This window comes from Staurois parvus, unplaced genomic scaffold, assembly GCF_062004578.1.
Source record: "Staurois parvus isolate SC_StPar_1 unplaced genomic scaffold, SC_StPar_1.0 ptg000795l, whole genome shotgun sequence".
Taxonomy (NCBI): Eukaryota; Metazoa; Chordata; class Amphibia; order Anura; family Ranidae; genus Staurois; species Staurois parvus.
Window position 1 is genome coordinate 198,666 of NW_028318591.1, and position 14,961 is coordinate 213,626.

Sequence of the window (14,961 nt, forward strand, 5' to 3'; positions counted from 1 at the left end):
ACCCCCCAATATATCAGAGCCCCTCTTCCATCAGAGTTCCCCCTTTGACATCAAAAACCCCGTCATGTCAAAAGCCCCATCCTTCACATCAGACAGAAGCCCCCTCCCTATCACATCAGAAGTTGCTTCTTTAAATCAAAAGCCCATCCTCTTTAACATCAGAAGCCCACTTCCTTTCACATCAAAATCTGCGGGAGACCCGCTCACATCAGATGCTTCCCCGTCACATCAGCGTCCCCTTCCATCAGAGTCCCCTTTTCACATCAGAGCCCCCCCTTCACATTACAAGTCCCCCATTACGTCATAGTTTCTCATAAGATTTGCTGTAGGCCAGGTAAAATATTATAGTGGGCCAGATTTGGTCCTCGGCCATGGTTTGGAGACCCCTGCTTTAGCCCTGGTTCACATATGTGCAGGTGGTGACATTAGTTCTAATGGCACGCCGGCCGCACTGGAAAACGCAACCGTAGAGGGAACCAACATTCCCGTGTGGGCTGCGGCTTCCAAAGAAATGCAGGGACTTCTTTCCTGCATGTCATGGGCACGGGAGTCCATTCAAATGAATGGGCTCTCATGCCCGCTCAAAACGCGGCCCAAACAGCCGCATGTATGTGAACCGGGGGTTAAGGTACTAAAGAAATAGAAATCTCATGGCGTCTGCTTTTAGCTCATCATGTCAGCTTCATAAATTTGTATGACAATCTTTAAAGTGGAACTGCACTGCATCAGAGCACCACAAACCAAAAATTATGTTAAAATTCATTTTTACCATTCAGAGCAAACTCCCCCATTTATCCATGTCTCCATGCTTTATTTTTCTGAGAAGTCATTTTCAAACCCCCCCCCCCTGGCTTTTTTGGCAGTGGCCATCTTGAGTAAAGGCAGATCATCCATGTAGCATTTACTTCCTGGACTCCATCTGCCCTTAGCTCAGGCATAGGCTGAGCTGAGAACCCTCCCTCCCCTCTTGAAGACTCCTGGGATGTATGAAATAATTTGCCTAGGCATGGAAACCAGGAAGTAACTGAAGAAATGTAAAAAAAAAAGTTTAAAACCTATCTATTTGTGAATGATGGCAACATAAGGATTAAAAATAGTCCATGTTGAATGAGAGAGTGAAGTTCCACTTTAGGAAAACCAACGTTTGGCTGATGGACAACTATGGGACATCACTGCCATGGCTATCCTCCGTGATTTATTGTGTTTTTAAGTGAAGGTATATTTGTGCCAGGACTGTCTGTCATCTGTACACAAGTGTCCTTCCCATCACCGATCCCCCCCATAGAAGACCTGCTGCTGAGCACCATCTGTCCCCCAGACTTCGAAACCTGAGAAGAACTCCCTCTCCACCCAGTCCAACCTGACCTCCCCGTAGGTCTCCCTAATTAGTATCAGAGTAGACAGGGAGTATGTGCTACATGTATGCGAGTTTATCTTGTTACAAATTGTTATTGGGTTAATCGGGGAAGAATGTGAGGCCATGACCCAACGTAGGCTCTCAAATTAGGACTCAACCCTGAGATGGGGTTACAGTATTGACACAATGACACTGATGGGACTTTCCAGCTGAACTCATACAGAAGTCATCATCTCTAACTGGCTACATGGATCAAAGATGGTCTTCAGGAAAAGGTTAAACTTTACATATGTGGCCCATTTAATAGTTTACAGCTCATTTACTGCAATTAGGGCTCATTTACACTTGCTCCAAAATTTGGACACACTTTTTTTAATCAGTCTGAATGCCAACCAAAGCACCTCTCACCAAAAAAAAAAATGGTTCCCTTCAGGGTGGATTTGATTTAAATCAAACTGATTTAAATCACGATTTAAATCACTAGTCAGTAAGGCTTGATTTAAATCCTAGTTTTCTACATAAAGACTAATTCTTGCTGGTATAACTTTAATATACAAGTAGATGAAGATTTTTAGAATAACAACTTTTCATATTAGTTTTTTATCCCCAGTTTAATAGGTTAATCATTCATATTTGGACAACTTTTCTGTTGTACTTAGGAAGGAGAAAAATAATCATTCCCTTAATAATAACAATTTAAATAGATTTATTCAACTGAAACAATAACATTCCAGCATATGTGATTTGCTTAAACATCCATGTTTGGTAACTAATTTGGCTAAACAAAATATATATATTTTAAGAAACTTAGACTGTCAGCCCCTTCCTCCTCACACTTAGTTTCACTTTCTTCTTGTGCAGATCTATTCCACTCCAAACAATCAGAAAAATATTGTTTCTATTCTATTCACTGAACTTCTTGAAACTTAGCACTGAAGGGGTTGATTCTGTATTCATAGGTTTGTAGAAGTTAGGATGAAGGTCTTTTTCTTAACTCTGTTCATGTTATAACATTTTTGCTGTGAAGAAGAGGCATGTGATCTCCGCTGAGTCAAATTCAGTTTTGAGAACTGCAAAAGTAAACCGATCATCTGTGATAATATCTTGTAGGCAGAGAAACTGCCCAATAATCTTACAAAAACCTCTGGAAGAGCATGACATTGTGAATGGATTCATGGAATTTATTTACCAAAAAAATTAAACATATACAGCCTTATTCTACATAATTAAAAAACTAATCTTTATTTCATGATGGAATAACCTTTGGATGGTAATATATTTTCCTCAAAAAGCATTTTATTAAAAAAAATCCAATTTAAATAAAAAAAATCCGATTTAAATAAAAAAAATCCGATTTTTTAAATTTTTTTAAAAAAATCATTGATTTTTATCCACCCTGGTTCCCTTACAGTCCTGTTCACACTGTTGTGTTTGCTTTCCTTCACTTCAAATTTATACCCAATGTTGCTTTCTTGGTGCCTGAAAGCCTCTATAGAAGTCTATGACAATGCTCGCTAACAGCACCTGTAGCTTTTGAAGGGCTTTTATTCAGCTTTAGCTTCGCTTTGTTTTAGAGGTATTGCAGATATGAGATATCCTAGGATGCACTGGGAAACCAAAAAGCTAACCGGAAAGATGTCAGCAGTCACTTCCAGTTCATGTGTGTATATTTTCTGGAAGTGTCTGGTGCAGACGTCACATCTGGTGTGCAGGGTAGAGAAGCAGGAAGGTGAACGGGGTCCGGACTGGAGTGGAGCAGCTAGTAAATGGCACATGGGATGTGCAACATAGGTATGCTATAGTGGAAGGTGAGTGGGGACCAGAGAGGAGTGAGCAGCAGAAGATTAGCAGAGCAGGGGGAGGGCAGGAGAAACTAGCAATGTCACAGGTGGTGGGCAGCATGGGAGCAATATTGCGGGAGGTGAGCAGGGACCACAGAGAGAAGAGGATCAGCAGAGCTGGGGGTTACGACTGAGTGGAGTATCAGCAGAGCTGGGGATAAGTACCAAGTGGGGAATCAGCAGAGCTGGGGGTTACTACTGAGCGGGAGATCAGCAGAGCTGGGGGTTACTACTGAGCGGGAGATCAGCAGAGCTGGGGGTTACTACTGAGAAGGGGATCAGCAGAGCTGGGCGTTACTACTTCAGCAGAGCTGGGAATTACTACTGAGCAGGAAATAAGCAGAGCTGGGGGTTACTACTGAGAAGGGGATCAGCAGAGCTGGGAGTTACTACTAAGTGGGGGACCAGCAGAGTTGGAGGTTAGTACTGAGCGGGAGATCAGCAGAGCAGGTGGTTAGTACTGAGCGGGAGATCAGGAGAGCTGGGGGTTACTACTGAGAGGGAGATCAGCAGAGCTGGGGGTTACTATTGAGAGAGGGATCAGCAGAGCTGGTGGTTACTACTGAGCAGGAGATCAGCAGAGCTGGGGGTTACTAATGACAGAGGGATCAGCAGAGCTGGGGGTTACTACTGAGAGAGGGATCAGCAGAGCTGGGGGTTACTACTGAGCGGGAAATCAGTAGAGCTGGGGGTTACTACTGAATGGGAGATCAGCAGAGCAGGGGGTTATTACTGAGAGAGGGATCAACAGAGCTGGTGGTTACTACTGAGCAGCAGATCAGCAGAGCTGGGGGTTACTACTGAGAGAGGGATCAACAGAGCTGGGGGTTACTACTGAGCGAGGAATCAGCAGAGCTGGAGGTTACTACTGAGCGGGAGATCAGCAGAGCTGGAGGTTACTACTGAGCGGGAGATCAGCAGAGCTGGGGGTTACTACTGAGTGGGGGACCAGCAGAGCTGGGGGTTACTACTGAGCAGGGGATCAGCAGAGTTTGGGGTTACTACTGAGCAGGGGAGCAGCAAAGCCAGGGATTACTACTGAACAGGGCATACAGGGTACTAATAAGCTAGGGATCTGCTGAACAAGGGTACCAATGAGCTGGGGATCTGCTTAGGGGTTCTACTCAGCTGGAATTCTACTAGACCTCTTTAAAACAAATAGAAAGTCAGCACACAGGATATTTTTCAAGCTTCGCTAAAACTTCAATAAAGCATCACAGAAGCATCAAAAACACATAAAAAACATGCTGAAGCTGTAGGCGCTTTAATGTGTGTTAAAGAGGAAGCAAATGTAAATAAGGAAGGGAGAGTGAAAAAAGCCGCACAAGGATCCAATCATTTGGAGAGAGAGCAGAGTTTCAAAAGAAAAGAGCTCATCTCTGTACTGCTTCTTTTTCACTGTCCAATCACAGGGTGCGGGGGGGGGGGTGGTTTATGAAGAAGTGGGTTGAACGAAGGTCATTGAACCTGTAAGACTGAGGGCATCTACTGGCAAAAAATAAGTACTGCATGGGGACAGCTCGAGATTGAAGGTGAGTTTTGACACATAAACTGCTATTTAATCTTTTAAAGCGTATTTTTTTAAATTGATTAGAGCTCTTCTTAAGATAGTTTACCTTTAAATAGTTACCGTACTGTTAAATATTTTTTTTAATTATCTTTAACTGCAGGCTGAGGAAAATAGGGAATGCTGCAAATGAAAAATAAGGGACAGCAATGCTAAGCAGTGATTTTTGCCAGCATATTCGGCTGATAAATAGCGAGTTGTGCGAATATTAACTTCTGCGTCCTCCACGCGCCGCCTGGTCCGTTCATCACGGCAAAGCTGGCGGCGATATTACAAGCGGCAATCTGGATCTCATTCTTCATTTGCAGCTGTGTCATATGTAAACTGTGTATTAATCAGCTCTGATGGCGATCATTAGTCAGGGGAAGGTTATGGTTCTCCCTGCCAGATCTGTGTGATGCTTCCATGTTCGGGAGAGCTTGGAAAACGTAATGATAATTATAAAGGGGTTGGCCCTTACCTGGACTCTGGTATTCCAAATTAAAGAATAAATAGAGGTTCTTTAATTTTGAGTATACAAAGCTCATTACAGTGAACATGATCTAATTAATCAGGGCCACCCACCTATATTGAAATTATTAGAACCTCTGTTGTTTTTTTTCTTTGCTTTGTCACCGTTGGAAGATTTCTCTTCACTTCCTGTTCTGGAGACACAACAGGAAGTCAGACAATATAACTGCAAACTGAGGGGAAATCCCCTCTTTGACAGCTCCTGGATAGGTGGTTAGGATTGCCTTGTAGAAACAGTCTTCAAGCTTGCAGGCAGGGGCGTAGATAAGGAGGGGGATAGGGGGTCCAAACAGCTCCAACAGCATTTCCATAGCTAGCTCTAATAGCTGTTATGCACCTAAAACTCTAAAGGTGCCATTCCTGCTACCTGTCAGGCTAGGGAGGAAAGAGCTAGATGCAAGCATGTATCTAGGCAGGCTTTGCAATCCAATCAAATGAAAAAGGTGGGCTAGAGACTGTCAGGCTGGGAAGGAAAGAGCTAGATGATGCTGGCCATCCTCCAACCAAGAAATGAGGAAGGCTCTATCTGACGTAGCTTCTAATGCGCATTGTGGGAAGCTCACAGTGTGCAGTGAAATCAGAATCAGCCTTATCAGTCCAGGAGAGGAGCTGGTATAACTGTGCAAGACTGAGGGGAAGGCCGGAGGTCAGATTTAATGGTTAAATCAAATTGGATACGTCTGCTATTTTAATTGTATCAGATTTAACCCCTCGCTGACAGCTGCCTCCCCCTGAAATGGCAGTATTGCAAGCAAGGCAGCCAATGACAAGGGTTCAATTATATTTGCATAAGCAATTAAAGTGTGACATGGAGCCTGGCCCGGAGAATCCCTATCCAAACACAGATCTTTGTTTGCTGACCTGATGGGATATCGATTGCCAATCAGGGGTCCTATTAAGTGACAGTCTCATTAGTGGTTACATCTGCAGTATTATAATGGGGGTGATCTGTACTGGGGGGAGATCTGCACTGGGGTGAGAAATTTGCATCGGGGGGGAATCTGTACTTGGGGAGATCTGTACTGGGAGGGGGGAGCTGTTCTGGGGAGAGAGATTAACACTGGGGGAGGGGGGATTTGTACTGAGGGGGAGATCTGTGCTGGGAGGGGGAGCTGTTCTGGGGAGAGAGATTTACACTGGGGGAGGGGGGATTTGTACTGAGGGGGAGATCTGTGCTGGGAGGGGGAGCTGTTCTTGGGTGAGAGAGTTGCACTGAGGGGAGGGGGTGTTTGTACTGGGGGAAGTCTGTACTGGGAGCTGTTATGGGGTGAGAGATTTGCATGCGGGGAGGGGGGGATTTGTACTGGGGGAGATCTGTATAGGGATGGAGATCTGTGCTGGGAGGGGGGAGCTGTTCTGGAATGAGAAATGTGCACTGGTGGGGGGAATTTGTACTGAGGGGGAGATCTATGCTAGGAGGGGGAGCTGTTCTGGGGTGAGAGAGTTGCACTGGGGGGAGGGGGTGTTTGTACCGGAGGAAGTCTATACTGGGAGCTGCTCTGGGGTGAGAGATTTGCATGCGGGGAGGGGGGAATTTGTACTGGGGGAGATCTGTATTGGGATGGAGATCTGTGCTGGGAGGGGGAGCTGTTCTGAGGTGAGAGTTTTGCACTGGTGGGGGGAGGGGATTTCTACTGGAGGAGATCTGTGCTGGGAGGGGGAGCTGTTGTGGGGTGAGAGATTTGCACCGGCGGGGGACTGTACTGGGAGGGATCTGTTTTGGGGGAAGGGGAGCTCTTCTGGGATGGAAGATCTGTTGTGGGTGAAGGGGAGCTCTTCTAAGATGGGAGATTTGTACTGGGGGGAAAGTGTCTGTACTGGGAGGGGGAGCTGTTCTGGGATAGGAGATCTGTACTGGAGGGAAAGTATCTGTACTGGGAGGGGGAGCTGTTCTGGGATAGGAGATCTGTACTGGGGGGAAAGTGTCTGTACTGGGAGGGGGAGCTCTTCTGGGATAGGAGCTCTGTACTGGTGGGAATGTGTCTGTACTGGGAGGGGGAGCTCTTCTGGGATAGGAGCTCTGTACTGGTGGGAAAGTGTCTGTACTGGGAGGGGGAGCTGTTCTGGGATAGGAGATCTGTACTGGGGGGAAAGTGTCTGTACTGGGAGGGGGAGCTGTTCTGGGATAGGAGATCTGTACTGGGGGGAAAGTGTCTATACTGGGAGGGGGAGCTATTCTGGGATAGGAGATCTGTACTGGGGGAAAAGTGTCTGTACTGGGAGGGGGAGCTCTTCTGGGATAGGAGATCTGTACTGGGGGGAAAGTCTCTGTACTGGGAGGGGGAGCTCTTCTGAGATGAGAGATCTGTACTGGGGGGCAACATCTGAACTGACAGGAGGACTTGTACTGGGGGAATCTCTATTGGGGGAAAGTATCTGTACTGGGAGGGGGAGCTCTTCTGGGATAGGAGATCTGTACTGGGGGGCAACATCTGAACTGACAGGAGGACTTGTACTGGGGGAATCTCTATTGGGGGAAAGTATCTGTACTGGGAGGGGGAGCTCTTCTGGGATAGGAGATCTGTACTGGGGGAAAGTGTCTGTACTCGGAGGGGGAGCTCTTCTGAGATGAGAGATCTGTACTGGGGGAAAGTGTCTGTACTCGGAGGGGGAGCTCTTCTGAGATGAGAGATCTGTACTGGGGGGAAAGTGTCTGTACTGAGAGGAGGACTTGTACTGGGGAAATCTCTATTGGGGGAGAATCTGTACTGGGGGGAAAGCTTAAAAGGTTAAGTCAGCACCAAAGGATTGGCTTCCTCCTCGCTGACTGCTTTCCTCCACCGAAACGGCTGTATTGCAAACAAGGCAGTCATGGACAAGGGTTCAATCGTATTTGCATAAGCAATTAAAGGGTAATGTGGAGCCTGGCGCGGAGAACTGCTATCAAAGCACAGATCTCCATTTGCTGACCTGATCGAATATCCATTGCCAATCAGGGGCCCCTATTAAGTGACAGTCTCGTTAGCGGTTAAAGCTGCAGTACAATGGGTGTCCGGAGAGCCAGGTGTGCGGGTTTATAAATAAAAATTGAAATTTTTAAATTTTTATTATATATATATATATATTTATTTTTTTTCTTTATTTTATATTGCTTGTTTTACCCTGAAGGATAAACGTCTATAAATCGGTGATTTAGGGCGCTCAGCCGGTGATGCAATAGATAATGCACTGAGCGCTGACCGCAGATAATTCCATCAAGGGTGTGCAATTAGTTTAATGCAGGCTGAGTATTGCGAACACATTCTTGCAGTCAGGAAACGCTGAGCGTACAGAAATAGCTGCGGGCTCATCTGTGATGCAGCCAGCGCTCCGGTGATCACCCATCCATGGCTCGGGAGCCCCATGTGTCACTAAGCTCCCTTGTGGCTTTCATTTGGACACAAAATGCGTGTGCGTGTGATGTCATACATGTCTGCGGTCAACCTACCCAAATGAATTGTGGTTATGGTTAGGACTAGGGATGAGCACCTTCGTTCAAACATGGAGGCAAGCTGTCTCTCCCGCTAAATAGGCGCCCAATCATTCGCCAATCCGCAGTCACACATAGCGAAGGGTTGGGGACAGGGGCAGACTGACTATTTGGAAACTCGGGCACTGCCCGAGGGCCCGGGGTCAGTAGGGGGCCCCATGAGATGCCCCTGGTACCTTTTTCATAGGCTTTTTTGAGTTTGAGCAAGGACACAGGGGACACTGCATCATTGACTTAATATGGCTCACAGGACCATAGATGGACAAAGTCATTAACCACAATGTGCACTGGAAGCTGCAGCAAATCAGACGGAGCAAGCTAAATTCCTAGGTGGAGGACATCCAGCATCATCTAGACCAAGGGTCTCCAAACTTTTAAAGAAAGGGCCAGTTAATGGTCTTTCAAACTTTAGGGGGGCCGGACTGCGGGAAGTAAGAGAAGAAAATGTCCTGTCTTCACTGGGAGTAAGCAATGAGGTATAGTACCTCATCGCTTGTGTCAGTGGCAGGAATAGTGCCCCATCATTGGTGTCAGTGGAGGAATAGTGCCCCATCATTGGTGTCAGTGGAGGAATAGTGCCCCATCATTGGTGTCAGTGGGAGGAATAGTGCCCCATCATTGGTGTCAGTGGGAGGAATAGTGCCCCATCATTGGTGTCAGTGGGAGGAATAGTGCCCCATCATTGGTGTCAGTGGGAGGAATAGTGCCCCATCATTGGTATCAGTGGGAGGAATAGTGCCCCATCATTGGTATCAGTGGCAGGAATAGTGCCCCATCATTGGTGTCAGTGGGAGGAATAGTGCCCCATCATTGGTATCAGTGGGAGGAATAGTGCCCCATCATTGGTGTCATGGAGGAATAGTGCCCCATCATTGGTGTCAGTGGGAGGAATAGTGCCCCATCATTGGTGTCAGTGGGAGGAATAGTGCCCCATCATTGGTATCAGTGAAAGGAATAGGGCCCCATCATTGGTGTCAGTGGGAGGAATAGTGCCCCATCATTGGTGTCAGTGGGAGGAATAGTGCCCCATCATTGGTATCAGTGGGAGGAATAGTGCCCCATCATTGGTGTCATGGAGGAATAGTGCCCCATCATTGGTATCAGTGGGAGGAATAGTGCCCCATCATTGGTATCAGTGGGAGGAATAGTGCCCCATCATTGGTATCAGTGGGAGGAATAGTGCCCCATCATTGGTGTCAGTGGGAGGAATAGTGCCCCATCATTGGTATCAGTGGGAAGAATAGTGCCCCATCATTGGTGTCAGTGGGAGGAATAGTGCCCCATCATTGGTGTCAGTGGGAAGAATAGTGCCCCATCATTGGTGTCAGTGGGAAGAATAGTGTCCCATCATTGGTGTCAGTGGGAGGAATAGTGCCCCATCATTGGTGTCAATGGGAGGAATAGTGCCCCATCATTGGTGTCAGTGGGAGGAATAGTGCCCCATCATTGGTATCAGTGGGAAGAATAGTGCCCCATCATTGTGTCAGTGGAAAGAATAGTTCCCCATCATTGGTGTCAGTGGAAGGAATAGTTCCCCATCATTGGTGTCAGTGGAAGGAATAGTGCCCCATCATTGGTGTCAATGGGAGGAATAGTGCCCCATCATTGGTGTCAGTGGGAGGAATAGTGCCCCATCATTGGTATCAGTGGGAAGAATAGTGCCGCATCATTGTGTCAGTGGAAGGAATAGTTCCCCATCATTGGTGTCAGTGGGAGGAATTACATGTGGGCATTATGTAGGGCTGCGGTCCTGCAAATACAGCCTGCCTAGGTACACCTTCACCTCCCGACTGACACCCACCCAACAAGACATTGTGATATTTGCATAACTCCTCCCAAGAACCATCCATTGCTTGCATCAGGGCTGAGGGCTCTTGAGAGCATTACTGAGGCAGGGTGCAAGCTATGTACAGCACCCTGCTGGCCCCACCCACAAGCTATGATGTCCCTGCATTGCATAGAGAAGCACAAAGACCCAGTGATGACCTCACACCATTGTATGTAATAAAAGCAGAAAGGTCATTAGCAAGTTGATGAGAGGGGGATGCACAAAAATCAGACATCTCTTTTGCAAGAACATGACAATCGCATTCATTCTTAATGACACCCCAACGCACCTTGTTAATTTGCGCACTAAATCATAATATACGATAAAAAAGTACCATGCATTTTTTTTTAAATGATATTGCACTTCTTTTGCACTATATGGTAGACAGCCCATTCAAATGAACCAAAACGCACAGCAACATGCGAAAAAATGTGCGGCAATGCATATGTGATACCGCATCACACATGTGTACGGAGCCTTAAAAAGTAACATTGTCTACAAGTACATTGCACATGCCTGAAAGATATTGTCCCTCAGCCTTTGACACCTCCCTGGCCATCACAGCCATGGACCAATCACGGTCATCTATTTATCGGGTGTTCATTTATTTTCATAAACTAGTTGCGCCCAAATCAAACACCCCATTTCTTATTGAGATTGGGGCCCATCTACACTACTGTGCTGTAGTAACGCATGCATTATTATAATGCACGGCAGCGTGATGGACCAATCCAGGGGCGGACTGACCATTTGCAAACTCGGGCACTGCCCAAGGGCCCGGGGTCAGTAGGGGGCCCCATGAAATGCCCCTGGTACCTTTTTCATAGGCTTTTTTGAGTGTGTGCAAGGACACAGGGGCCCCATGATCCCCTACTGCCCGGGGGCCCCATGAGTTGTCAGTCTGCCCCTGGACAAATCAGAAGGTGAGTGGTGGCGGAGAAGTCATCCATTTATCGGGTGTTCATTTACTTTCAGAAATGAATTGCGCCCATATCAAACACCCCATTTTTAAAAAAAATTGGGGACCCATCCACACTACTGTGCTGCGGTAACACATGCGTTATTATAATGCACGGCAGTGTGATGGACCAATCAGAAGGTGGGTGGCGGTGGAGAAGTCTCCCATTTATCGGGTGTTCATTTATTCTCATAAACTAGTTGTGCCCAAATCAAACACCCCATTTTTTATTGAGATTGGGACCCATCTACACTACTGTGCTGTAGTAATGCATGCATTATTATAATGCACAGCAGCGTGATGGACCAATCAGAAGGTGGGTGGTGGTACTGAACAGGGGCGGACTGACAACTCATGGAGCCACCGGTCAAAAGGCAATCATGGGGCCCCTGTGTCCTCGCCCACACTCAAACCACACCCAAAAAAGCCTATGAAAGATATCAGGGGCATCTCATGGGGCCCCCTACTGACCCCGGGCCCTCAGACAGTGCCTGAGTGGCTAAATGGTCAGTCTGCCCCTAGTACAGAAGTCATCCACTTAACCGGTGTTTATTTTCATAAATTAATTGCTCCCATATCTAACACCCCATTTTTTTAAAAAATTGAGGGCCCATCCACACTATTGTGCTCCAGTAACGCATGCCTTATTATAATGCATGGCAGCGTGATGGACCAATCAGAAGGTGGGTGGCGGCGGAGACGTCATCCATTTATCGGGTTCATTTACTTTCGGAAATTAATTGCGCCCATATCAAACACCCAATTTTTTTTTTAAACTGGGGGCCCATCAACACTATTCTGCTGCAGTAACGCATGCATTATTATAATGCAATACAGCGTGATGGACCAATCAGAAGGTGGCTGGCGGCAGAGAAGTCATCCATTTATCGAGTGTTCATTATTTTCATAAAATAGTTGCGCCCAAATCAAACACCCCATTTTTTATTGAGACTTGGGGCCCATCCACACTATTGTGCTGCGTAACACATGCGTTAATATAATGCATGGCAATGCACATTACGTAATTTTAGATGGCACCCCAATGCATTATTATAATGCACGGCAGCATGATGGACCAATTGGAAGGTGAGTGGTGGTGGAGAAGTCATCCATTTATCGAGTGTTCGTTTACTTTCAGAAATGAATTGCGCCCATATCAAACACCCCATTTTTAAAAAAATTGGGGGCCCATCCACACTATTGTGCTGCGGTAACGCATGCATTATTATAATGCACGGCAGCGTGATGGACCAATGAGAAGGTGGATGGCGGCAGAAAAGTCATCCATTTATCGGGTGTTCATTTACTTTCAGAAATTAATTGCGCCCATATCAAAAAAAATTGGGGGCCCATCCACACTATTGTGCTGCGGTAACGCATGCATTATTATAATGCATGGCAGCGTGATGGACCAATCAGAAGGTGGGTGGCAGCAGAGAAGTCATCCATTTATCAAGTGTTCATTATTTTCATAAAATAGTTGCGCCCAAATCAAACACCCCATTTTTTATTGAGACTTGGGGCCCATCCACACTATTGTGCTGCGTAACACATGCGTTAATATAATGCACGGCAATGCACGTTACGTAAATTTTAGATGGCACCCCAGTGCATTTTTTTTTTTAAACTGGGGGCCCATCCACACTATTCTGCTGCGGTAACGCATGCATTATTATAATGCATGGCAGCATGATGGACCAATCAGAAGGTGAGTTTTAGATGGCACCCCTAGTGTGCCTTGGACATGCCTTACAGCTGCCAGAAATTGTGCATTTTGAATGGGCCACCTTTACGCAATGCACATTGATACACGGCCTATTGCGCGTCAACGTGCATGCGTTACCGCCTGCTAATGAACACTAAAATGAACGTATTTGAAATAACGGGTTTTTAAAATATTATATATATATAGTAACTGGCATTGTCCAATCAGAAATCAGCTTTCATTGATGCAGCTTTTATTCGATACAATGTATCGAAGGTGTGCGTTGTCCAATCGGCCCCAGATAACCTGTGCGGCGCTCCCCCCTCCCCGGACTTGTCCTTCTGAGCTAATAAAGCCAACGTGAGTGGCAACAGGCAATTGTTAGTGCAATATTTGTTCATGCGCTCTCTGCTGAACCTCGCGCAGTCACCCCCAGGAGGCAGGCGGCCACATTTTAATTACCAATTAAACCAGAATTTGTAGCGAGGGAAATTTCTGTTTCGCTTTTTTTTTTTTTGCAGAATTCAAACTGCAGGACACATGAAATATTTGAATCTCAGCGTACACAGCGGATGGTGCGGTGTCTTACTGTAAATGAGACCCTAAGAATGATTGTGCTGAGCACTGCATTCGTCGGAATCGTGACATCATCACTGGAGTGCCGCCTGAAGCACCTAAATTTATAGGAAAAAAATGCCTATAATATCCGCGTGTCCCTTAACCCTTTGAGGACCATAAGATTACGGAACGCCAAAAGAATCAATTTTTTGTTTCTAAAGTTCGTACACTTCAGTTGCTGTAACTAAGCCATTTCATGAAATAATTGGCAAAAAGCTAGATCCATTTGTTGATAAGAACTAATATTTTGACTCAAACCAAAAAAAAAAAAAAAAAAGTATTTTAAGTTCTTAATCAGATGATACAGGCAATTAAAAACATGGGACAAATACGTCCCTTGGTCCTCAAAGGGTTAATAGTTAAACCAGCATGCTAACCGATGCAGAGCTGAAATATATTTTAGTGATGGGCTAACATTAGTTCGACTTGGACATCAGCCATTCGTGTGTTCGCACGCCGTGCCCCATAATGCACTGCGTCCTGGCAGTGCATTGTGATTGGCCAAAGAAATGCACCTGGGCACAGATCAGGGGCAATGCTTTAGCCAATCACAGCGCATGATGACGTCACAAGGTGGCGTGGTTGACCCGGCCCCTTGTGACATCACCACACTATTTAAAAACTGTCATCAGACTGCCAGGAGCCAGCATCAAGAGCGTTTTTTTTTTCTTTTTTTTCTCTTTTCGGGGTGGGCAATGGTGGCAGGCATCATGATTGATGTTGGATCTACAAAGGTGACTTTTTTCACATTTTTTTTTTAACCCCTTCATGCCGGATCATCCCGGCATGAAGAGGAGTTCCTGTGCCGGGAGGTGGGCGGGACGGGGCTTAGTGACATGTGGCCGCCGTGAGGTCACGTCACGGCCAGTCACATGATCGGGAAAGGTCCCGATCGAAAGAGTGGACCGGGACCTTTCCGTGAGTACCACACATGTGTTACATGAACGCAAATGTGCGGCCGCTCGGCGTCTAGGCCTAGACGCCGGGAGGCCGCAAATTTGCGTGCGGCTGGCGTGAAGGGGTTAATAAAGGACTTGTCAAAGACTGTCCCCTGTCATTTTTTCCACTATACTTTTTTTTGTGAATGAGTAGCGATACCATTTACCAC

General features: G+C 46.4%; 1 long non-coding RNA gene across 1 annotated transcript in view; it reads left to right on the forward strand.

Annotated features, from left to right (window-relative positions):
- Positions 1-1,555: 1,555 nt before the first annotated feature.
- LOC149444255 (uncharacterized) overlaps positions 1,556-14,961 on the forward strand; it is a 36,728-nt gene continuing 23,322 nt past the window's right edge. The window contains exon 1 of the long non-coding RNA XR_016306538.1: positions 1,556-1,632. This is a non-coding gene — a long non-coding RNA (uncharacterized LOC149444255). The remainder of the gene's footprint in view (positions 1,633-14,961) is intronic.